Source organism: Oncorhynchus mykiss, chromosome 1 (assembly GCF_013265735.2).
Source record: "Oncorhynchus mykiss isolate Arlee chromosome 1, USDA_OmykA_1.1, whole genome shotgun sequence".
In the NCBI taxonomy this organism is placed as follows: Eukaryota; Metazoa; Chordata; class Actinopteri; order Salmoniformes; family Salmonidae; genus Oncorhynchus; species Oncorhynchus mykiss.
This window is the reverse complement of record NC_048565.1, coordinates 9,053,615-9,078,703: the sequence shown is the minus strand read 5'-3', so window position 1 is coordinate 9,078,703 and position 25,089 is coordinate 9,053,615. Positions and strand designations below refer to the sequence as shown.

At 43.7% G+C, this 25,089-nt stretch overlaps 1 protein-coding gene across 2 annotated transcripts in view; it reads left to right on the top strand.

Moving 5' to 3' along the window:
- pex5la (peroxisomal biogenesis factor 5-like a) overlaps positions 1-25,089 on the top strand; it is a 180,702-nt gene that overhangs the window by 19,866 nt on the left and 135,747 nt on the right. The gene's annotated exons all lie outside the window — the stretch shown is intronic.

Here is a 25,089-nt window from a genome sequence, read left to right as displayed (position 1 = left end):
TGACTGACTGGTTGATTTACTAAACCGCTTTCGATGCCGCTGTTGTCCTCAAAGGTTACCACCGTAGCCTCCGCAAGAGGTACAGTAGAAGCACATGGCTAGTAGAGAGCTATTTCATCTCATAATGAGCAGAAATCATTGGAGGATCAGCGAGATTATTGGTCTGCGGTTGATGAACACGTTGATTTGCTGTTCCGAGGACATTAGATTGATCCACTCGTTGTGTAAACAGAGAGAAATGTCATAGCATTTTCTGCCATTTCACTGTTTCGGAAATACATTGCAATGAGGGATTTGAGAAGGATATTGTAGAGTGAGAGATGGATAACGCTTGAAACAATGTCCCATCTGTCAATTTTAGCACGCCTACTCTGTCAGGGGGGTATCATTTTCACAGTGGGCAATGCTCATGTTAGATTCCAGAGATTGAAAGGAGATCATCTTTCACAATAACTGTCATAGCGTATTTTATTACATTCACTGACAAAAGTCTTGAGTGGTAAAATGATGAAAGAGGTGTAGGATATTATTTTAATAAAGCACTCTACCGTTGGAGGTCCTCGTAAACTCGTTTAGAGATTTAAATTTTCTCCTTAGGTTCGGAGGATGCGAAATTGATATCATGACAAACGAGGGAGTTACTTTGCTCTTTTGAGTGAGTTGATTCTGATTTGTTTGCCTCTTCAGGCCACAAATGCAATGCAAAACCCAGGTTAAAACTCAAAGCCAACTGGACACAATAAAATACGCTTCAACAGTTTTCCGATGGCCGAAATAATAAGAGTCTGGAAAAATAACACAAATATATCTTACATTGATGGCAAAGATTGTACCACTTCATATCCTGTGACATACAGACATCCTTAAAGCCTTCTAAGAGGCAATTATCCGGCCAAACTTTTGATTCCCGAGGGACGCAACAGCCCGAAGGCACCTGCACCTCAGTGCTTGAGGCGTCACCACAGACACCCTGGTTTGAATCCAGGCTGTATCACAACCGACTGTGATTGGGTGTACCATAGGGCGGCGCAGCGTCGTCCGGGTTTGATCGGTGTAGGCCGTCGTTGTAAATAAGAATTTGTTCTTAACTGACTTGTCTAGTTAAATAAAGGTAAAATTATTTGTTGAAATGTGCTTTATTAATCACTAAAATGGAAGCACAGACACGACCATGCACATGTTTTAAGGGCTTGAAGAGGTTATTTGAATCTGCTGTCCACTAAGAAGAATATCGCTAAAGAAGAAATAGGAAGACTGAAGACTTTCTCATGGACTACCAACCTAGACTCAGTAAAGACAGAAGTAATATAACGTTTTTGTCCAATGAGCCTGCATAAACCTCTGCTTATGTAACACAGACTTCACAGTGTAAAGGTATCCCTTGAAAGAAGCAAAAAACAAGGTTTTTGATTCTGATCCACTACAGCAGGGGACTGACAGGGCCCACAGGGGCACGTTCAAGAACTCCACTTCTTACACTGTTTGTCATCAATGAAGACGTATTGGCCACTCCAGTCAGATCGGAAGTAAATGGTATGACGGGAGCCTAGTGGTTAGAGCGTTGGACTAGTAAATGAAAGTTTGCAAGATCGAATCCCTGAGCTGACAAGGTAAAAATCTATTGTTCTGCCCCTGAACAAGGCAGTCAAGACCAAGTCCATATTATTTTCCTGAGAACAGCTCAAATAAGCAAAGAGAAACGACAGTCCATCTTTACTTTAAGACATGAAGGTCAGTCAATTTAGAAAATGTAAAGAACTTTGAACGTTTCTTCAAGTGCATTTGCAGTGTGGTGCCAGGACAACAACCTCTCCCTCAATGTGAGCAAGACAAAGGAGCTGATCGTGGACTACAGGAAAAGGCAGGCCGAACAGGCCCCCATTAACATCGACGTGGCTGTAGTGGAACTGGTTGAGAGTTTCACATTCCTTGGTGTCCACATCACCAACGAACTATCATGGTCCAAACATCGTGTGGAGGGCACGACAACACCCTTTCCCCCTCAGGAGACTGAAAAGATTTGGCATGGGTCCCCAGATCCTCAAAAAGATCTACCGCTGCACCATCGAGAGCATCCTGACCGGTTGCATCACCGCCTGGTATGGCAACTGCACAGCATCTGACCGTAAGGTGCTACAGAGAATAGTGCGTATGGCCCAGTACATCACTGGGGCCAAGCTTCCTGCCATCTAGGACCTATATAATAGGCAGTGTCAGAGGAAAGCCACAAAAATTGTCAGAGACTCCAGTCACCCGAGTCATAGACTGTTCTATCTGCTACCACATGGCAAGCAGTACCGGAGCGCAAAGTCTAGGACCAAAAGGCTCTTTAACAGCTTCTACCCGCAAGCCGTAAGACTGCTGAACAATTACTAAAATGGCCACCCGGACTATTTACATTGAAATCCCCCCTCCCTCCATTTTCTTCATACTCTGCTGCTACTCGCTGTTTGTTATCTGTGCATAGTTTCTTCACCCCTACCTACATGTACAAATGACCTTGACTAATATGTACTCGGTACCGGTACTCCTGTATGAAGCCTCGTTATTGTAATTTTATTGTATTACTTTTTATTATTTTTTATTTTAGTTTATTTTAAAAATATTTTCTTAACTCTTCTTGAACTGCACTGTTGCTTAAGGGCTTGTAAGTAAGTATTTCACAGTAAGGTCTGTACTTGTTGTATTCAGCGCATGTGACAAATACAGTTTGATTTGATTTGATTTGAAAAACCATCAAGCGCTATGATGAAACTGGCTCTCATGTGGACCGCTACAGGAAAGGAAGACTCTGCTGCAGAGGACAAGTCCATTAGAGTTACCAGCCTCAGAAATTGCATACCAATTTTTTTTCAAGTAACAGACACATCTCAACATCAACTGTTCAGAGGAGACTGTGTGTATCACAATTTCATGGTTGAATTGCTGCAAAGAAACCACTATTAAAGGACACCAATAATAAGAAGAGACTTGCTTGTGCCAAGAAACATGAGCAATGGACATTAAACCAGTGGAAATCTGTCCACTGGAGATTTTTGGTTCCAACTGCTGTGTCTTTGTGAGACGCAGAGTAGGTGAACGAATGATCTCCGCATGTGTGGTTCCCACCGTGAAGCATGGTGGAGGAGGTGGGATGGTGTGGGGGTGCTTTGCTGGTGACACGGTCAGTGATTTATTTAGAATTCAAGGCACACATCTCTGATAAAGAGGCTGGATTAGGTCATGGGAAATGAGCTCATAATGTCGCCGTCCACCATTTCAGCTGAATTAACTCAGCTCTGCAGATAGCATACAGTAGTGATAAAATGTAGACCTTTAGTTAGGCCTTTGTGCGTACGCTAGCTTGTTTTACCAACGCAGGTGATTCCCCAGAGCCACCAAGCCCATCTCATTCCAGAAAACTAGGCCAGACCTCAGCACTGCTGCCTCTCTGGGAGCGGGTGGAATGCTAGCTCATCCATCTCCCTGAGCGCCCCATTCATAAAAGTCAGCCCCAGCAGTGGGGAGTTAATTAGCCCCAGAACCGGGCTCCTCAGCCGCGAGAGGAGAACATGTGTCCTGTCATTTGGGGACTAAGGGTTAGAGCGAGGAGATGTGTTGATAAACAAATATTTATCACTTCCTGTTTCCCCGCAGTGTCAGATGTGAGGGCGACTTCACGTGTAGGGAGTTTAATTTAAAGTGACTGGAGAGTGCTTGTGTAATGCTTCTTTCATATGGCAAAAGCTGTTTTGGAGAAGGGGAGGGCTACAGTAAGAAAGAGTGGCTGGAGAAGGGGAGGGCTACAGTAAGAAAGAGTGGCTGGAGAAGGGGAGGGCTACAGTAAGAAAGAGTGGCTGGAGAAGGGGAGGGCTACAGTAAGAAAGAGTGGCTGAAGGGGAGCGCTACAGTAAGAAAGAGTGGCTGAAGGGGAGAGCTACAGTAAGAAAGAGTGGCTGAAGGGGAGAGCTACAGTAAGAAAGAGTGGCTGGAGAAGGGGAGAGCTACAGTAAGAAAGAGTGGCTAAAATTAGGAGGACAGTACCGTTTCAATTAACAGTCAAAGACACTTTCAAAAACTCTGGCACAGGAGCATATCAACAAATGTACTGTACATTCTGTACATTTTCACCGTACATTCTGTACATTTTCTCTATAATCCATACAGCCGATCTCTCTTTTAATGGTGGAAGATGAATTTGCCTTTCCTGAACAAAGATATTCAACCTTTGAATTTGAACCTTTCCATCCCTTCCTCTAGACTCCGCCAAACTTAACCTCTTTGTTCCACCCCCACACCTAGCACAATGGCTATCTCCAAGAGCCTGCGATCATTGCAGATAATTACAGGCAAAAAGCTGGCAAACCGCTTACAGTCTTATCGTGTCATTAACAATGGCTCTTCACACACCAATCAGAGGCCTCTCATAAGCATCGTGGTGATCAACAGTAATGATAAGGAACACATTCTGCTGCGACACGCCCTTCCTCGTGCTAATGAGCAGAATCCGGCTGTTCTGGAAAAAGAAGAAACCAGTCTGTTGATTAAAGGAGACGAGACAACAAACAGACTCTGTTGTGGGTAATTTCTTCCCCAGTTGAAATTGAAAGGCTTGTTTTACGACACCAAGCTCCCTGTTATGTAACGTTGTAGTGTTGAAAAGGGGCTCTTCTGTGATGTTACTATAAGCTACCCCATTCTAGGCTACTGTTAGTGACTGAATCTAAATATGATGGAGGGGGGAAAAAAAAGTGTCTTCCTGGAGAAAGTGACAGAGGAAATTATATCAATTGATATTGGAATTTGTCAAACGGTGTGTCAAGTGAGGCTCCTCGACATAGAGAGACACATCTCAAAAACGATTGGTGGGAAATTGTAGGCTCCAGATGCATAGAGCTGGCAGGATGGAGTCCCTGTTGTGAGACTATTTAAAGGGCATTCATCACCCCGAAATGCTCTCGGAATGAGAAATAATGGGTCAGGAGAGGGAATCTAAAAGGATTATTGTAAATTCAGAGGTGGTTCCCTGCACATTCATTTTGTTGTCACATTGTACTTCTATTGCCAATTATTGTTACTTCAAGATACAGCCAGGTCCATAATGATTGGCTCGCTTGATAACAATGAATAACAAAGACGGTATAATCATAATATAATTTTGTTGTTTTTGTTTTATTTAATTTTATACTAATACAATTGCTCAGAGAAATACATTTTTGTTTAAACAGGTAATATTTTTTTCTCTCAAAAAGATAAGTGTTCAAAATGATTGGCATCCCTGTTTTCAAAACCTTTCAATACCTCAACCTTGTGAGGATAACAGCACGGATCATTTTTATAAAATGTTTTATGAGATTGGAGAGAATGTCCTTTGTCTTGTGCTTATGGACGGTCCCCTAAAATGTTGTGGTACTGGGTAAAGTTTATGATGCCGTTGACCTCAGGACCAGGGGCCTCAGGGCCTCAGGACCAGGGGCCTCAGGGCCTCAGGACCAGGGGCCTCAGGGCCTCAGGACCAGGGGCCTCAGGGCCTCAGGACCAGGGGCCTCAGGGCCTCAGGACCAGTGGAAGCAAACATCAAAGATCCACCACCATCATTTTACATTAGTTATGGGGTTATTTTCTGCGTATGATTGCTATTTTTGACGCCAAAACCACCACTGGTGTGCGTGGCCAAAGAGCTTCATTTTCATGTCATTCAACAAATATAGTCTGTTTGTCAAGCATCTCATCCAAGGCAGGCTATCTGAACTGATGCCTATTTGGGTTGATTCTGTCAGCAGAATCAGGCCAACAGGCTTTTGGACCACCACCATACAGACAGATCCAAGTGATTAAGTAAACACTTTGAGAAGCCAATAAGTCAAATGCTGAACACCAGGTATAAATAACTGTCTCCAGCCTCTTTGTTCTCCCTCCCTCTCTCTCTGACTGCCTGACTGACGGACGATATAAATAGCAAGTCATTTAACTGTTGAGAAAAACTCACACACAGCTTCTTTCATTCTGAATAATAAATAAAGATTGTTTTGATGACCCTGTTTTGATGACCCTGTTTTGATGACCCTGCCATTCATAAGCTTTTAGCATCATGTCTTCCACACAGAACCAATCATTTGCGTTGGCTGTGCTTTCATTCATGATGGAACTGTGAGCCATTTGACATAAAATGCTATGAGTAGCACCATTTGGCTTACAATCAGACTGCTCTCTCACAATTCACTTTTAGATTTATGTTCAATGTCACCACCTAAAGGCATTTTCCTCTTTTGAAATTCATTAATTAATTAGTTCATAAATTGCACTTCAGACCTTAAAAAAATACCTTATTTGAAAACGTATCTTCATAATGTAGCCTAGTTTAAATAAAAAATACTGTTGAGTAATTAAGCCAATGTTTTGTCAGATTCATAAAATAAACTGGAGTCATGAAAATAGTCAACGTAGGCTATGTTATCAAGCTACTTTTCCTTCTATTAATCTGGTACGTTGTTTATGCCCATTGGGATCCATTAAAAGATCATTGTGTACTTAGCGATGCATTTTCGTTGCTCGTGTTTCCAGAACGTTTGAAGAGTCAAGATTCAGTGAGTTCACATTCCACTCTCTCAGGCTGCCATGTCAGTCACTTCTTTCGAAGCCAAACCCACCACTGGTGTCAGAGTGGCCAAAAAGCTATTTTTTTCATGTCATCCAACAAATCTAAATGCCTGAAGTTTGCTAAATGTCATTGGAACTGGTGCTATGGTCAGATGACATGAAAACAGAGCTCTTTGGCTACGCATACCAGTGGTGGGTTTGGCGTCAACAGAAAGATGCATATGCAGAAAATAACCCCATACTTACTGTAAAATATAGTAGTGGATCTTTGATGATATGGGGCTATTTTTCCTTCCTCAAGTCCTGGGGCCCAATAGTATTCTTTTTCAGTATTTTTTTCCCCCTCATCTTTATCAAGGGTGCTAATCATTTTGGAGCAGACTGTATACTGTGTGTTCTGGTGCTATTTGTACAGTGGCGCTGGTTGGCGAGGGCAGGAGTGGTGGGAGTAGCACTTATAGAAATACCAACTCCACTAAAGGATTTCTGCTGCAGCCATTATGGGTTAGGCAACCTACAGTGGACCAGGTATATACCTGGGACAGATACGCCATATTCAGAGGGAGGTATATACCTGGACCAGACAGATATGCCATATTCAGAGGGGGGTATATATCTAGGACAGATAAGCCATATTCAGAGGGCTGTATATACCTGTATATACCTGGACCAGACAGATGGGCCATATTCAGAGGGCTGTATATACATGGACCAGACAGATGGGCCATATTCAGAGGGGGGTATATACCTGGAACAGACAGATACACCATATTCAGAGGGCTGTATATACCTGGACCAGACAGGTATGTCATATTCAGAGGGCTGTATATACCTGGACCAGACAGATGGGCCATATTCAGAGGGGGGTATATACCTGGAACAGACAGATACACCATATTCAGAGGGCTGTATATACCTGGACCAGACAGGTATGTCATATTCAGAGGGCTGTATATACCTGGACCAGACAGGTATGTCATATTCAGAGGGCTGTATATACCTGGACCAGACAGGTATGTCATATTCAGAGGGCTGTAAATACCTGGACCAGACAGATACGCCATATTCAGAGGGCTGTATATACCTGGACCAGACAGATGGGCCATATTCAGAGGGCTGTATATACCTGGACCAGACAGATGGGCCATATTCAGAGGGGGGTATATACCTAGACCAGACAGATGGGCCATATTCAGAGAGACGTATATACCTCGACCAGACAGATGGGCCATATTCAGAGGGAGGTATATACCTGGACCAGACAGATGGGCCATATTCAGAGGGACGTATATACCTGGACCAGACAGATGGGCCATATTATTAAAATATCAATGTTATGCCAGCTGAGTGCCAGCTGAGAAGCTTAAAGGAAGGAGGCTTTAAACCCTGTAGTTAGCAGGGAAATGCCCTCACCCCATTTGCCCTCCAAATGCTCCCCTTCGTCCCCATCTGCCCTCCAAACACTCCCATCGGTCCCCATCTACCCTCCAAATGCTCATGTCGGTCCCCATCTGCCCTCCAAACACTCCCCTCGGTCACCATCTGCCCTCCAAACATTCCCCCTCGGTCCCCATCTGCTTTCCAAACACTCCCCTCGGTCCCCATCTGCCCTTAAAACGCTCCCATCGGTGTTCATCTGCCCTCCAAACACTCCCCTCGGTCCCCATCTGCCATCCAAACACTCCCCTCGGTCCCCATCTGCTGCTGTTGGCTGTGTCTGTGTTTTGAAGTGTCTGCTTTGAGTGAGTGAGTGAGTGAGTGAGTGAGTGAGTGGGTGTAGGGACTGTCCTGGGGTCAGGTGGTGCCTGTATGATTAATATTCCTGTACCAGCTGACAGGGAGGGTACAGCAGTGGGCATGAGGGGGAGGGGTCAAAGGGGAGACGTCCCCCGTCTCCTCTTCCAGCTAGCGATGCATGAAAGATGCAGCCGCAGGCTCTGCATGCTGAGCCCACACCCACACACATGGACAGAATGAAAAAGTGAGAGACAGACAGACAGAGAGAGAGAGAGGAAGGGGTGTGTGGTATGACACTGTGCAGACCTCCCAATCAGCCGCCAACAGGACTCTTTTGAAGTGTAGATAGAAAGTAACACTCTTTAAGACTTTGGTCTTCACGCCAAACTATCCCTCTTTATCAGGACTTTGGTCCTCACACCAAACTCTCCCTCTTTATCAAGACTTTGGTCCTCACGCCAAACTATCCCTCTTTATCAGGACTTTGGTCCTCACACCAAACTCTCCCTCTTTATCAAGACTTTGGTCCTCACGCCAAACTCTCCCTCTTTATCAGGACTTTGGTCCTCACGCCAAACTCTCCCTCTTTATCAAGACTTTGGTCCTCACGCCAAACTCTCCCTCTTTATCAGGACTTTGGTCCTCACGCCAAACTCTGCTTCTGGTCCAACAAAGAGATTTCACTGTACTGTAATGCCCTGACCAACTGATGTTGGTCAGGGCATTACTGTCCTCTGGTCTAACAGACAGTGATGTTGGTCAGGGCATTACTCTCCTCTGGTCTAACAGACTGTGATGTTGGTTAGGGCATTACTGTCCTCTGGTCTAACAGACAGTGATGTTGGTCAGGGCATTACTGTCCTCTGGTCTAACAGACAGTGATGTTGGCCAGGGCATTACTCTCCTCTGGTCCAACAGACAGTGATGTTGGTCAGGGCATTACTCTCCTCTGGTCTAACAGACAGTGATGTTGGTCAGGGCATTACTCTCCTCTGGTCTAACAGACTGTGATGTTGGTCAGGGCATTACTGTCCTCTGGTCTAACAGACTGTGATGTTGGTCAGGGCATTACTCTCCTCTGGTCTAACAGACAGTGATGTTGGTCAGGGCATTACTCTCCTCTGGTCTAACAGACTGTGATGTTGGTCATGGCATTACTCTCCTCTGGTCCAACAGACAGTGATGTTGGTCAGGGCATTACTCTCCTCTGATCTAACAGACAGTGATGTTGGTTAGGGCATTACTCTCCTCTGATCCATCAGACAGTGATGTTGGTCAGGGCATTACTGTCCTCTGGTCTAACAGACAGTGATGTTGGTCAGGGCATTACTCTCCTCTGGTCCAACAGACAGTGATGTTGGTCAGGGCATTACTCTCCTCTGGTCTAACAGACAGTGATGTTGGTCAGGGCATTACTCTCCTCTGGTCTAACAGACAGCGATGTTGGTCAGGGCATTACTCTCCTCTGGTCTAACAGACAGTGATGTTGGTCAGGGCATTACTCTCCTCTGGTCTAACAGACAGTGATGTTGGTCAGGGCATTACTCTCCTCTGGTCCAACAGACAGTGATGTTGGTCAGGGCATTACTCTCCTCTGGTCCAACAGACAGTGATGTTGGTCAGGGCATTACTCTCCTCTGGTCTAACAGACAGTGATGTTGGTCAGGGCATTACTGTCCTCTGGTCCAACAGACAGTGATGTTGGTCAGGGCATTACTCTCCTCTGGTCCAACAGACAGTGATGTTGGTCAGGGCATTACTCTCCTCTGGTCCAACAGACAGTGATGTTGGTCAGGGCATTACTCTCCTCTGGTCCAACAGACAGTGATGTTGGTCAGGGCATTACTCTCCTCTGGTCCAACAGACAGTGATGTTGGTCAGGGCATTACTCTCCTCTGGTCTAACAGACAGTGATGTTGGTCAGGGCATTACTCTCCTCTGATCCAACAGACAGTGATGTTGGTCAGGGCATTACTCTCCTCTGGTCTAACAGACAGTGATGTTGGTCAGGGCATTACTCTCCTCTGGTCCAACAGACAGTGATGTTGGTCAGGGCATTACTCTCCTCTGATCCAACAGACAGTGATGTTGGTCAGGGCATTACTCTCCTCTGGTCTAACAGACAGTGATGTTGGTCAGGGCATTACTCTCCTCTGGTCCAACAGACAGTGATGTTGGTCAGGGCATTACTCTCCTCTGATCTAACAGACAGTGATGTTGGTCAGGGCATTACTCTCCTCTGGTCCAACAGACAGTGATGTTGGTCAGGGCATTACTCTCCTCTGGTCCAACAGACAGTGATGTTGGTCAGGGCATTACTCTCCTCTGGTCCAACAGACAGTGATGTTGGTCAGGGCATTACTCTCATCTGGTCTAACAGACAGTGATGTTGGTCAGGGCATTACTGTCCTCTGGTCCAACAGACAGTGATGTTGGTCAGGGCATTACTCTCCTCTGGTCCAACAGACAGTGATGTTGGTCAGGGCATTACTCTCCTCTGGTCCAACAGACAGTGATGTTGGTCAGGGCATTACTCTCCTCTGGTCCAACAGACAGTGATGTTGGTCAGGGCATTACTCTCCTCTGGTCCAACAGACAGTGATGTTGGTCAGGGCATTACTCTCCTCTGGTCTAACAGACAGTGATGTTGGTCAGGGCATTACTCTCCTCTGATCCAACAGACAGTGATGTTGGTCAGGGCATTACTCTCCTCTGGTCTAACAGACAGTGATGTTGGTCAGGGCATTACTCTCCTCTGGTCCAACAGACAGTGATGTTGGTCAGGGCATTACTCTCCTCTGATCCAACAGACAGTGATGTTGGTCAGGGCATTACTCTCCTCTGGTCTAACAGACAGTGATGTTGGTCAGGGCATTACTCTCCTCTGGTCCAACAGACAGTGATGTTGGTCAGGGCATTACTCTCCTCTGATCTAACAGACAGTGATGTTGGTCAGGGCATTACTCTCCTCTGGTCCAACAGACAGTGATGTTGGTCAGGGCATTACTCTCCTCTGGTCCAACAGACAGTGATGTTGGTCAGGGCATTACTGTCCATTCACTTTTCTCTGTCACCATCATTCATCACAGAGGGCCAGGATGCAGAACAACTGTTTTTTTTGCCGTCGACTCGCAGGTAACGGAGGACGCCAGCTTGTGTCTCTATTTTGGTCCATTCTGGTGCGTGTTTCCCTTTGAATCCTCACAGCCACCTGAAACGAAGTGATTAGACTGATACAGCTGCGGGCTCTCATCCTACCAGCTGCAGCTATATGCCAGGTCAATGCTATGAGCCAAAGGATGTGTGTGATATAATGTTTTGATGTTTAAAAGATGAAGGCTGATTATGTAACAGCTTATCATATCCAGTCCAAAGACCAGGGCTTTGATGCAGCAAATTGATGACAATAGTTGATGTGTGTTTTTATGTGTTGTTTGTTTAGATTATATAGTATTATTATTGAAAACGTGGGGAAAGTGTGAGCCCAGTCTCTCTCTGTGTGTGTGTGTGTGTGTGTGTGTGTGTGTGTGTGTGTGTGTGTGTGTGTGTGTGTGTGTGTGTGTGTGTGTGTGTGTGTGTGTGTGTGTGTGTGTGTGTGTGTGTGTGTGTGTGTGTGTGTGTGTGTGTGTGTTATACATATTCAACATTTTTATTTTACCCAGGTACATTTTCTTTTTCCATCCGCCATGTTTTGTTGTTTTAAAAAGGGAGGCACAGCTTCTATCGGTAACTTTGTCAACTTTTACATTTTGATACACAAAACCGATGGCCAAACTTTATTTAAAAATCTATTTTATTTATAAATTCTTGGTGTAAACTCTGATAAATGGACTGACTGAGAATGCTCAGTTTGTTGACACCAAGGGTTTAAATCCGTTTGCTCTTTTCTCTGGCACAAGGAGAGGTTTTGTGGTCTGTAATCAATAGTAATATGTATTCATTGTTCCTTGTTTAAGGAGTGTTGTGGCATGAAATAAAACATAATGATGACTTGGCAAAGAATGATCTCCGCACTGACTTGACAAAATACATTTGGAATAGAGAATCATTTAGTGTGTTTGTGTGTGTGAGAGAGGGAGAAAGACAAAGAGAGAGAGACAAAGAGAGAGAGAGAGAGACAAAGAGAGAGCGATAGAGAGAGAGAGACAAAGCGAGAGAGAGAGAAAGACAAAGAGAGAGAGAGACAAAAAGACAAAGAGAGAGAGACAGAGCGAGACAAAGAGAGAGAGACAAAGAGAGAGAGACAAAGAGAGAGAGAGACAAAGAGAGAGAGAGACAAAGAGAGAGAGACAAATAGAGAGAGAGACAGAGAGAGAGACACGAAGAGAGAGACAAAGAGAGAGAGACAGAGCGAGACAAATAGAGAGAGACAGAGCGAGACAAATAGAGAGAGACAGAGCGAGACAAATAGAGAGAGACAGAGCGAGACAAAGAGAGAGAGACAGAGCGAGACAAATAAACAAAGAGAGAGACAGAGAGCGAGACAAAGAGAGGGAGACAAAGAGAGAGAGAGAGACAAAGAGACAGAGACAAATAGAGAGAGAGAGAGAGAAACAAAGAGAGAGAGACAAATAGAGACAGAGAGAGAGAGAAATGGAGAGAGAGACAAATAGAGAGAGAGAGACAAATAGAGAGAGAGACAGAGAGAGAGAGAGACAAATAGAGAGAGAGAGACAAAGAGAGAGAGACAAATAGAGAGAGACAAAGAGAGAGAGACAAATAGAGAGAGAGAGACAAAGAGAGAGAGACAAATAGAGAGAGAGACAGAGAGAGAGAGACACGAAGAGAGGAGGGTGAGTGAGGAAAAGCGGTTAATTGTGTGTGTTGTTGTGATGTGTATTACAGTTCCACACACACACACACACACACACACACACACACACACACACACACACACACACACACACACACACACACACACACACACATACACACAGACATCTGGCCTATCTGTGGCCTTGTTTGGTACTGTTATCACCAGGTTCCACCTACTGCCCAGCTTGTTCCGTCACGTCCCATGATGCCTCAGTTTCCCCAGGATACTGCTTGCTGAAGCAGTTTGTTTTCGCTAGTTGAGCCCATTTATTGTGAAAGAGGTGTCCTCAGCAAATTAGAAGAGACAGCCCTGTAAATCTCTATACGAAGATGTATCATACATAATAAGCTTGTTCTTTGTTTGTTACCTGTGAAGGCTTACAAAGTTAAAAAGAGATGGGCCAAAAATTGTAGAAAAAAAAATGAAAAAAAATGCTATTTAGAACCTAAAATGGTTCTTCAGAACCATTTCTGGTTCCAGGTAGAACCCTTTTGAGTTCCATGTGGAACCCTTTCAACAGACAGTTCTACCTGGAACCAAAAAGTGTTCTACCTGCAACCCAAAAAGTTTCTCCTATGGGGACGGCCGAAGAACCCTTTTGGAACCCTTTATGAGTGTGCTGATCACACACGTCTATTGAGGCTTCAAGAGCAGTTTAACAGCTGTTGGTTTTCTCCTGACTTCTTCACCAGAGCTGTAAGTCACAAACTGGGTTCGCAATTTTTCCGGGCCTGAATCGGGCAGTTGATGATTTCTCGTAGGTCAAAGTGTGTCTGTTTCTGATGACTTGGTACCTACTGCTCATTTACTGAAATATATGTGATTGTAAAAGGAAAAATGAGTTCATAAGATCTAAAATAATTTGAGGAAAACAATACACATTGTATGTTTGTCTACAAACAGAGGTGCTTCACACATTTCTGGTTACTGTTGTGGGGGTTCCATTTTAAAAAAAAAACATTCCTAACACTCACTCATTCAAAAAAAAAGGTTCCTAAAGGGTTCTTCGGCTGTCCCCATAGGAGGAACGTTTTGGGTTCCAGGTAGAACTGTCTGTTGAAAGGGTTCTACATGGAACTCAAAAGGGTTGTTCAGTTGCCCCCATAGGAGAACCATTTTTGGTTCCAGTTAACCATGTGTATGTGACCAATAACATTTGATTTGATTTGATTCTGACTAGTACAGGTGAACTCTGGAAGATATGTTTAGTGAGTTTCATCTGAAGGACATAGGAGGGTGGAACTGAACTGAAACACTGTCTTGTTACACCTTACATCAGGTAGAGGATGCATGGCTAGGATGGATAACTCAGGCATACCAGCAGCCAGTGAAGTGGATGCTGAGAGCTGGCACACACAAATTCCTTATTACTGAGGGAGAACCCACTGAAAGTAGTTGAATTAAAAGGTCATGGATAAACGTTTTAACACAATTGGGTGCAGTGAGGCAGGGAAACATGGTTATACCCGAGGACTCCGTAATGACATTTTCTAAATTGATCCCACAATGCCATCTGAGTAGTCCTTTCACCTTCGGCACTCAAGCACTCACCGGAAGACAATCCTGTTTGCATATTACAACACCAAATATGCTGTCATCTCATTACGTCTCACTATGTTCTGTCGCCTCAACAAGAGAAAAAGACGGGTGAATACAACCATCGTTTAGTAGTACAGTAACATTATAGCACTGTAGCTATCATTATTCTACATGCAAATCCAATCTACACTACTTCTGTTTTCATTCTTTTCTTACATTTCGACTTACTAAAAACATGACAAAAAAGCTAGAAAAGTGTTTTCAGAAGATGCCAGCTGTTATGAACCAGATGGTTAGTTTGACCTGGCATGCAGAGGACTCTCCTCAAGAGCATAACCTCTCCAGGTTTCATCTATCCATTTCCTGTCCAGGTTTCATCTTGTCATAACCTGTCCAGGTTTCATCTATCCATTTCCTGTCCAGGTTTCATCTTGTCATTTCCTGTCCAGGTTTCATTTGGTAATAACCTGTCCAGGTTTCTTCTTGTCATTTCCTGTCCAGGTTTCATTTGGTCATAACCTGTCCAGGTTTCAACTTGTAATTTCCTGTCCAGGTTTCATCTTGTCATTTCCTGTCCAGGTTCCATCTTGTCATTTCCTGTCCAGGTTCCATCTTGTCATTTCCTGTCCAGGTTTCATCTAGCCATAACCTGTCCAGGTTCCATCTGGTCATTTCCTGTCCAGGTTTAATCTAGCCATAACCTGTCCAGGTTCCATCTTGTCATTTCCTGTCCAGGTTCCATCTTGTCATTTCCTGTCCAGGTTTCATCTTGTAATTTCCTGTCCAGGTTTCATCTGGTCATTTCCTGTCCACTTTCCATCTTGTTATTTCCTGTCCAGGTTCCATCTTGTCATTTCCTGTCCAGGTTCCATCTTGTCATTTCCTGTCCAGGTTCCTTCTTGTCATTTCCTGTCCATGTTTCATCTAGCTATAACCTCTCTAGGTTTAATCTCGTCATTTCCTACTTCCTACTGGCTTGTCTCTCTCTCTGCCCTGCACCATATCATGTCAATTAAAGACTTTTCTCCAGCTTTGATATATCCCTGGGTTGTTTGAGAAGCTGCCATGGAAAGGTCAGTCACGACCTTAGCCCTGGCAAGGAGTCCTCTTGTCAGAGATGACTGGTAGTATTTATAGAGAAACAACAGCAGCCCTGTCTATTACTTAGTAATGCCCATCTTCCATATCCACGCTGAGATAGTGCCTCTGATACGCTTGACAGGCAGTTGAGATTATGATGTAAACTCTTGAGTAATTAGCAATTAAAAGGCAGTACCGCGCATCTTGAAAAAAATAAACATGCACTGAACCTTTTCATCACCTTATCCTGCCTCCTGCTCTTTCCAAAACACTGTAATATTTTTTTATTTGATTAAAGTTTTGGCGTCTATGAAAGGGACTTGTTAATGCCTTTAACTTCGTTTTGAGATTATACCAGCTATTTCCATTGAGCTAGTGTCAGCTTCCTCTTATTTTAGTTTTTTTTTCCTAAAGTGAACCATCAGACAGGAAGTTGTCACCTCTTCAATGAACATCTAAAGTATGAAATAGCCAGCACTCTTCATGTGTTTACTCGAGGGCTGTCAAAGTTAATTACGGTAATTCAAGTTAACTTTTTGGTCATTTGCGTGCACACTTTATTTTTATTGTGATGAATCGCTTTGTCTGAAAGTGTTAAAAATGCACAATGTCTACAGCTAAAAACAACAATGCGATGTCAAAACAAGTTCACGTTGAGGTTAAAGAAAGTGTGCTTCATCAATTTACCGGATTTTTCTAAACCTTACTTTGGACAAAATCAAGGCATCAATATTTTTGTATGAAAAAAAATCTTTAATTGCAGCTCAATTTGAGTAAATTCTGAATTTGCGATCCATCATGATTAATCGCAACAAATCCTACGATGAACTCGCAACAAAAATAATAATTTGTTAACAGCCCTAGTTTACGTACAAGCCGCTCGACAAATGAACTCTGCCCAAGGGGCTAGCAGAGAGCTGCCTGCGTAAGCACTCCAATCTACTAGCCAGATATTCTTTTATTTTTTTATTTAACTAGGCAAGTCAGTTAAGAACAAATTCTTATTTTCAATGACGGCCTAGGAACAGTGGGTTAACTGCCTTGTTCAGGGGCAGAACGACAGATTTTGTACCTTGTCAGCTCAGGGATTCAATCTTGCAACCTTTCGGTTACCAGTCCAACGCTCTAACCACTAGGTTGCCTGCCGCCCCAAATATGTTGGGAATGAAGACAGATGACGTGATTAGGTGCGTCTCACAGCATAGTCACTGGGCCTCAGCGCCCATCTAATCATGGCTGAAGAGCCTCTAGTCCAATCCACTGGTGATGACCAGTTGCTGAAGAGCCTCTAGTCCAATCCACTGGTGATGACCAGTTGCTGAAGAGCCTCTAGTCCAATCCACTGGTGATGACCAGTTCTGGCAAATCGCCTTTCCATTATGAACTTACAGGAGCATTTAGGGTTAAGTGCTTTGCTCAAGGGCATAGATAGAATTTTCACCTAGTTGGCTTTGGGATTCGAACCAGCAACCTTTCAGTTACTGACCCAACGCACTTAACCGCCAGGCTACCTGCTGCTTCAGTACCATCATTCTCCATCAAAAACCAGCGGAGCGAACTAACAGCCTTGGAGTGCGCCTAAATCATAATTCACTCACTCCTCAAGTTGAGTTTCTCTCCCTGGACTGATTGTGCCACAGTACTGTCTCTTCCGATGTTTTGCTCATTAAGAACAGTGATGGATAATAGTTCACATCAATTCCAAGACACTTGGTTGTGATCGGACTCTTTAGTAATAGAATAGATGACAGAGAAGTTTTAAAACTAGGATTGAGGAATTGGCTGAACACCTGAAAGCTATCGTGAAATCCTAGACCCATGGATCCTGCTGTGTCTTCAATGCATTTCAGGTGTCACCTTATTAACGTTCTCCGTTTCTTCCACAATCTTCACAGTAAAATGTAATTGGAAGCGCCTATCGATAAAACACGGAAGGGCTCCTCGTCTTTCGACTAAATACAAAATGCCGTCCCCACCATGTTTCCCTGCAATTTTAAACGGTAAGGCAGGAAAGCCCTGGCAGGTTGTTGCTAAATGCCTCTCTGAAATGACATGCTAATGCTTGGTCAAGAGCCATTTACTGTGCTCAGCACGTCCCTGCATAATCTGGCATGGAACATCAGCCATGTAAGTGGAACTGTAGGTAAATTTGCCAGGGGGTGAGATTTTAATAGATTAGCATAATTACATGAGATGCTAATGGTGTGCTGGCTAACGTGCTAATACATAGTTAATGATGTATGAATTAGCCTCACTTTGGCTGCTGAGACAACAACTTATTTTCCATTGGCAAGAGTTATGGAGAGCCATCAGAGAGACAGGCATGATAAAGTTAAATAAAGACTAAATACAAATATTTTTTAAATTAAAAAGTTAAGATGCAGCCATTTTGAATGTTATATAATTTTTGTGCATCTCTGAGCAGTGTTCCATGTTTTCATGTGTATCTGAGCTATTCGCTGTTCAAGCAGGCAGAAATACAGCCGGTAAGATGAGTGATGGATCATGCAAAACTCTTCATAGCCGGCTGTATTTCGTACTGCTTTAACGGCAAGTTATTTTGCAGCCCATGCAGGTAACTGTACAGTGTCTTTAATGAAACTCCAGGGAAGTCATTCTGTTGTAAATGTTCACGGCAGGGAGCCACACTATTAACTATTAACTGCCATTTCTTCACTGTTCAATCCAATGCCTGTGAAATGTTGAGTAGCATTGCAAATGAAAGTCAAGGAAGTGAATGTCATCCACTTTTCCAAGTTGAATGACTGACATGGCAGCCTGAGAGAGTGGAATATGAACTCACTGAATCCTGACTCTTCAAAAGCTCTGGAAACATGAGCAACCAAAAGTGCACAATGATGTTTTAATGGATCCCAATGGGCGTAAAGAATGTACAAGATTGATAGAAGGAAAAGTAGCTTTATAACATTGTCTATCTATACTGAACAAAAATATAAACGCAACATGTAAAGTGTTGTTTCCATGTTTCATGAGCTGAAATAAAAGATCCCAGAAATGTTCCATACGCACATAAAACATATTTCTCTCAAATGTTGAGCACAAATTTGTTCACAACCCTGTTAGTGAGCTTTTCTCCTTTTGCCAAAATAATCCATCCACCTGACAGGTGTGGCATATCAACAAGATGATTAAACAGCATCATCATTACCCAGGTGCACCTTGTGCTGGGGACAATAAAAAGGCCACTCTAAAATGTTTTGTCGCACAACACAATGCCACAGATGTCTCAAGTTTTAGAGAATATGGCAGTACGTCCAACCGGCCTCACAACCAAATAACACATGTAACTAAGCCAGCCGAGGACCTCCGCTTCTTCACCTGCGGGATCGTCTGAGACCAGCCACCCTCGACAGATGATGAAACTGAGCAGAAGTTCTGTCTGTAATTAAGCCCTTTTGTGGGGAAAAACTCATTCTGATTGGTTGGGCCTGGCTCCCCAGTGGGTGGGCCTATGACCTCCGAGGCCCACCCATGGCTGCACCCCTGCCCAGTCATGTGAAGTCTATAGATTAGGGCCTAATGAATTTATTTCAATGGACAGATTTCCTTATATGATCTGTAACTCAGTAAAATCGTTGTTGCGTTTATACGTTTGTACAGTATACTTACAGGGTCATGGCAGGGTCATCAAAACAATCTTTATTTATAATATGGAATGAAAGAAGCTGTGTGAGTTTTTCTCAACAGTTAAATGACTTGCTATTTATATCGTCCGTCAGTCAGGCAGTCAGAGAGAGAGGGAGGGAGAACAAAGAGGCTGAAGACAGTTATTTATACCTGGTGTTCAGCATTTGACTTATTGGCTTCTCAAAGTGTTTACTTAATCACTTGGATCTGTCTGTGTGGTGGTGGTCCAAAAGCCTGTTGGCCTGATTCTGCTGACAGAATCAACCCAAATAGGCATCTGTTCAGATAGCCTGCCTTGGATGAGATGCTTGACAAACAGACTACATTTGTTGGGTTGGTTGGGTTGGTGTCAAAAATAGCAATCATACACAGAAAATAACCCCATATGTACTGTAAAATATGGTGGTGGATCTATGATGGTATGGGGCTATTTTGTTTCACTGGTCCTGGGGTCCTTGTTAAGGTCAACGGCATCATAAACTTTACTCAGTACCAGGACATTCTCGCCAGAATTCTGGTTGCCTCTGCCAGGAGGCTGAAACTTGACCGCAAGTGGATCTTCCAGTAAGACAATAACCCCAAGCACACATCAACATCTACAAAGAAATGGTTAATTGACTACAAAGGGTGCCAATCATTTTGGACCTGGCTGTATATATAAGGCTGTATATATACACTCATTGACATTAGTTGTTTATCATTGCAAAGGACACAGCCAACACAATAAACTATAAGCAGCAATCCATCTTGTTTACACAGCAGGATCCTCCTCACCGTCATCTATTAAGGTGTGGAACAAGAACAAGAGCGAGACAGAGGCAGAGAATCACCCCTAAGCCCAGGGAGGCTGATGCTAGCACAAAACCTAATTCCCCTGCCCCTCCTCTGCCGATGCCTTTCTCAGATGTTTTCATTGGCCAAAGTCAGTCAAGGTAACAAGGGCCATGAGGGCCTGTGTCTGGGCAACCTGATTACAGCAGGTGACTCACACTACTGTCCCCCGGGAGCATTGTGTGTGTGTGTGTGTGTGTGTGTGTGTGTGTGTGTGTGTGTGTGTGTGTGTGTGTGTGTGTGTGTGTGTGTGTGTGTGTGTGTGTGAGAGTGTGTGTGTGAGTGTGTGTGGGGAGGACATAATTAAGACACAATCACAGGGGTATTGAAGTCAACTGTTCTGGCGTCACACTGAGGGTGTCTGTTGTTGATTGTGGTAGGGATATCATATCACAACTACACAACGAAGTCTTTGAGGAGATTTATTTTAAACGGATCATAGCCATTAAGGGTTTTCTCAACTCATTTTTCATCTTTAATTAGCAAGGATTATTGCGAGCACCCCTATTCAACAAAGTTCAATGAGTTAAAAGAACAACTTGAATGGTATGTGATCTGACAGTAAATTGAGCAATTGCTTATCAAGTTAGTCAGTCTCATAATAAGACTGCAAAGTCTTGAAGTAAACAACTAAGTCTGCCATGAATCGCTATAGCACTTTTGATTGACAGATTATGCTTCTCTCTCCGGTTGGCTGATATACAGTATATACGATTTCTGTTGACGTCAGGAACAAGGGACAATGAAGATAGTGCTATTTCAGCCCAGGGAAAGCTTGAACCTGAGCAGCTGACGGATGTCCTTGCACGGAGAGAAGGATCCAAATGAAAACAAATGATTTCAGGTTTGTTACAATAGATGAGAACGTACCCTCTTGTGAAGATTGGACCCATTGAGGATATATATTATATCGTACTGGCTTCACTGTCTCTTATTGTCCAGATCACATTCAGCGGTAACTGCCAGTGACTGTATTGGGAAAATCACTCTGTCATCATATTACATTAGATCAACTGACAACTTTGATGGGAGCATCTCTTTTTCGTACATTGAGGCTGGCGAGCATGGCTCATCTTTCCACACGCATAACATCCTTCATAATGTTGGACGACCATTTGACTCAACCCTGAAACCAACCTAAACCAAACGTTGCTGGCTCTGGTATTTTCCGTTTCACATGGGCCCTTTTCAGCACGGCTCCAGCGACTATGATGGATGTGGCCAGCTCAGAACAAGGCCAGCTCAGAACAAGGCCAGCTCAGCACAAGGCCAGCTCAGCACAAGGCCAGCTCAGAACAAGGCCAGCTCAGCACAAGGCCAGCTTAGAACAAGGCCAGCTCAGCACAAGGCCAGCTCAGAACAAGGCCAGCTCAGAACAAGGCCAGCTCAAAACAAGGCCAGCTCAGAACAAGGCCAGCTCAGCACAGCTTGGTTTGGCTCAGTAGTGTGAGAATCCTTTTTAAGGCCTACAGACATGTGCACCCTTAAACGATTGCATAGGCTTCCATATGGATAAGCACATAACTAAGCCTTTCTATAGTGGGACTGAGAGACTGTTCTGCTGCATGGATCTTTCTATAGTGGGACTGAGAGACTGTTCTGCTGTACGGATCTAGGACAGTAGAAGAGGCGAGGTCTCATTCTCTGATGAGAATGAATTGTCATTTCTGACTCAAGCCAAGAGTAATCAGGCTACCCCCAGCACGGCTCGTAGAGGGGATCCTCCCAGCAGAGCACTCTACTCTGCCATCCTTCCTCATTAGAAACTGCAGCCTGGGCAGGAAGACTCTGGGGAGGAAGACTCTGGGCAGGAAGACTCCGGGCAGGGAGACTCTGGGGAGGAAGACTCTGGGCAGGAAGACTCTGGGCAGGAAGCCTCTAAAATGTGCTGAATGCCCTCTTTTATTGTGGCCGTTAATAATGGGCAGGTAAATGGAGGTAGAAATGCCAGAGACCTTGAGGTTGTTCAAGGAGTGATATGGGAAACAGTGATTAAAGGGAGGCGAGCGTGGAGAAGGCAGGAGGTTTGTGTGCTACAGTAACTGTATCCTCCCAAGATGATGTCTTGCTTCACTCACTCACTCACTTTTGATGTGTACTTTATTTTTAGTCTGCCCTGCACAATGAAAGGAATGGAATTGTTCCAAAAGTGCAAACTCCAAGTTAAATCAAGAATACCTCAAATAGTATTTGACATTATGTTTTTAATGGGGACTTGGTCTGATGTTGGACTGTACCATAGGTTCTGTATAAAGTGGGGGGGAGACATTTTTTGTACCTGCAATAGTGGTCAACATTACAAATGGTTCAACCCAGGAGACAAAGCTTGACCAACCAGCTTTATTTCTTCACCTGGCGAAACCTTGTTGTCGTGTCTAGAAAGCCAGCATCAATTTATGGCCCGTTGTTGTAGTTCTGGTCAGTTCTGTCCTGTTCCATTCTCTTTCCTCACATACCAATCAGATTAGCTATAGATGGTGACGGTTTAGAACTGGGCGACAAATAAGAGTGGTTAGGTTTTACAAGCCTTGCCTGACAGGTTGTGTTATTGCTGGTCCTAGCAGCAGGGATCTGGAGTTACAGCACAATCTCAGCCCACGTTCAGCTCTGATTGGAGACCACAGGAGGTCCAACAAGAGAGGAGGTAGAATGAAGGAAATTGGACCGGGGTTTGTCTCTTATCTGATTAAGAAACACAGGCAGCATTTAAGAATAGGTGGATATAATATAAATACTTATAGTGCTAGTCCAAAGTAGGTTGTATTTGAAGTTGCTATAGGATGGTTATTGTTAAACAACCTGGACTCAGGGGTAGACGTAACATATATCTGTCTACCTTCAGTATGATATTGTACGTTTCATATGTCATGTATTAATTTGTGGATGTCCATCATCCATGTCTTATGATATGTTATGAATTGCAATTTGTACGAATTGCAATGTTACAAATTTGTGAATAAGTATGATATTTCAACGTTAGCTAGGTAGCTAACGTTAGCTAATCTAGAGGTTAGGGTTAGGGATAAAGATTAGAGTTAGGAGTAGTTGCAAATTAGCTAAAAAGTAGTAAGTAGTTGAAAAGTTGCTAATGAACTAAAATGCTAAACTTGTCTTTGATGAGATTCAAACACGTAACATTTGGGTTGCTAGATATTCGCATTATACGCCTACCCATCCACCCAGAAAAACCACCTTCTTTTCATTTTTGCCTTAGGTAACATTCTGTCTTAAATAACCTTATGAAATGTAACATACACTACTAATCGAATTTATGTTTACTATGTCACGTCTACTCTATGAGACCAGACTAAACCAAGTCAGCCCATGTTCTCACAGGGGAAGTGTTCATTGTTTTTGTTGTGCCATTTACTTTTAAATTTGAGTCATTGAGCAGACTCTCTTATCCAGAGCGAATTACAGTTAGTGCATGTATGTAAAGATAGCTAGGTGGGGCAACCACACATCACAACCATATACATACAGTGACCCCCTTCCAGGAGCGACACCAAAACTTTATGTTGTTCCCCTAACCATGTTGTCTTTGTGTTGTTCCCCTAACCATGTTGTCTTTGTGTTGTTCCCCTAACCATGTTGTCTTTGTGTTGTTCCCCTAACCATGTTGTCTTTGTGTTGTTCCCCTAACCATGTTGTCTTTGTGTTGTTCCCCTAAACATGTTGTATTTGTGTTGTTCCCCTAACCATGTTGTCTTTGTGTTGTTCCCCTAACCATGTTGTCTTTGTGTTGCTCCCCCAACCATGTTGTCTTTATGTTACTCCCCTAACCATGTTGTCTTTGTGTTGTTCCCCTAACCATGTTGTCTTTGTGTTGTTCCCCTAACCATGTTGTCATTGTGTTGTTCCCCTAACCATGTTGTCTTTGTGTTGTTCCCCTAACCATGTTGTCTTTGTGTTGTTCCCCTAACCATGTTGTCTTTGTGTTGCTCCCCCAACCATGTTGTCTTTATGTTACTCCCCTAACCATGTTGTCTTTGTGTTGTTCCCCTAACCATGTTGTCTTTGTGTTGTTCCCCTAACCATGTTGTCATTGTGTTGTTCCCCTAACCATGTTGTCTTTGTGTTGTTCCCCTAACCATGTTGTCATTGTGTTACTCCCCTAACCATGTTGTCATTGTGTTACTCCCCTAACCATGTTGTCATTGTGTTGTTCCCCTAACCATGTTATCTTTGTGTTGTTCCCCTAACCATGTTGTCATTGTGTTACTCCCCTAACCATGTTGTCATTGTGTTGTTCCCCTAACCATGTTGTCTTTGTGTTGTTCCCCTAACCATGTTGTCATTGTGTTACTCCCCTAACCATGTTGTCATTGTGTTGTTCCCCTAACCATGTTGTCTTTGTGTTGTTCCCCTAACCATGTTGTCATTGTGTTACTCCCCTAACCATGTTGTCATTGTGTTGTTCCCCTAACCATGTTGTCTTTGTGTTGTTCCCCTAACCATGTTGTCATTGTGTTACTCCCCTAACCATGTTGTCTTTGTGTTGTTCCCCTAACCATGTTGTCTTTGTGTTGCTCCCCTAACCATGTTGTCTTTGTGTTGCTCCCCTAACCATGTTGTCATTGTGTTACTCCCCTAACCATGTTGTCTTTATGTTGTTCCCCTAACCATGTTGTCATTTTTTGTTCCCCTAACCATGTTGTCTTTGTGTTGTTCCCCTAACCATGTTGTCTTTGTGTTGTTCCCCTAACCATGTTGTCATTGTGTTGTTCCCCTAACCATGTTGTCTTTGTGTTGTTCCCCTAACCATGTTGTCTTTGTGTTGTTCCCCTAACCATGTTGTCTTTGTGTTGTTCCCCTAACCATGTTGTATTTGTGTTGTTCCCCTAACCATGTTGTCTTTG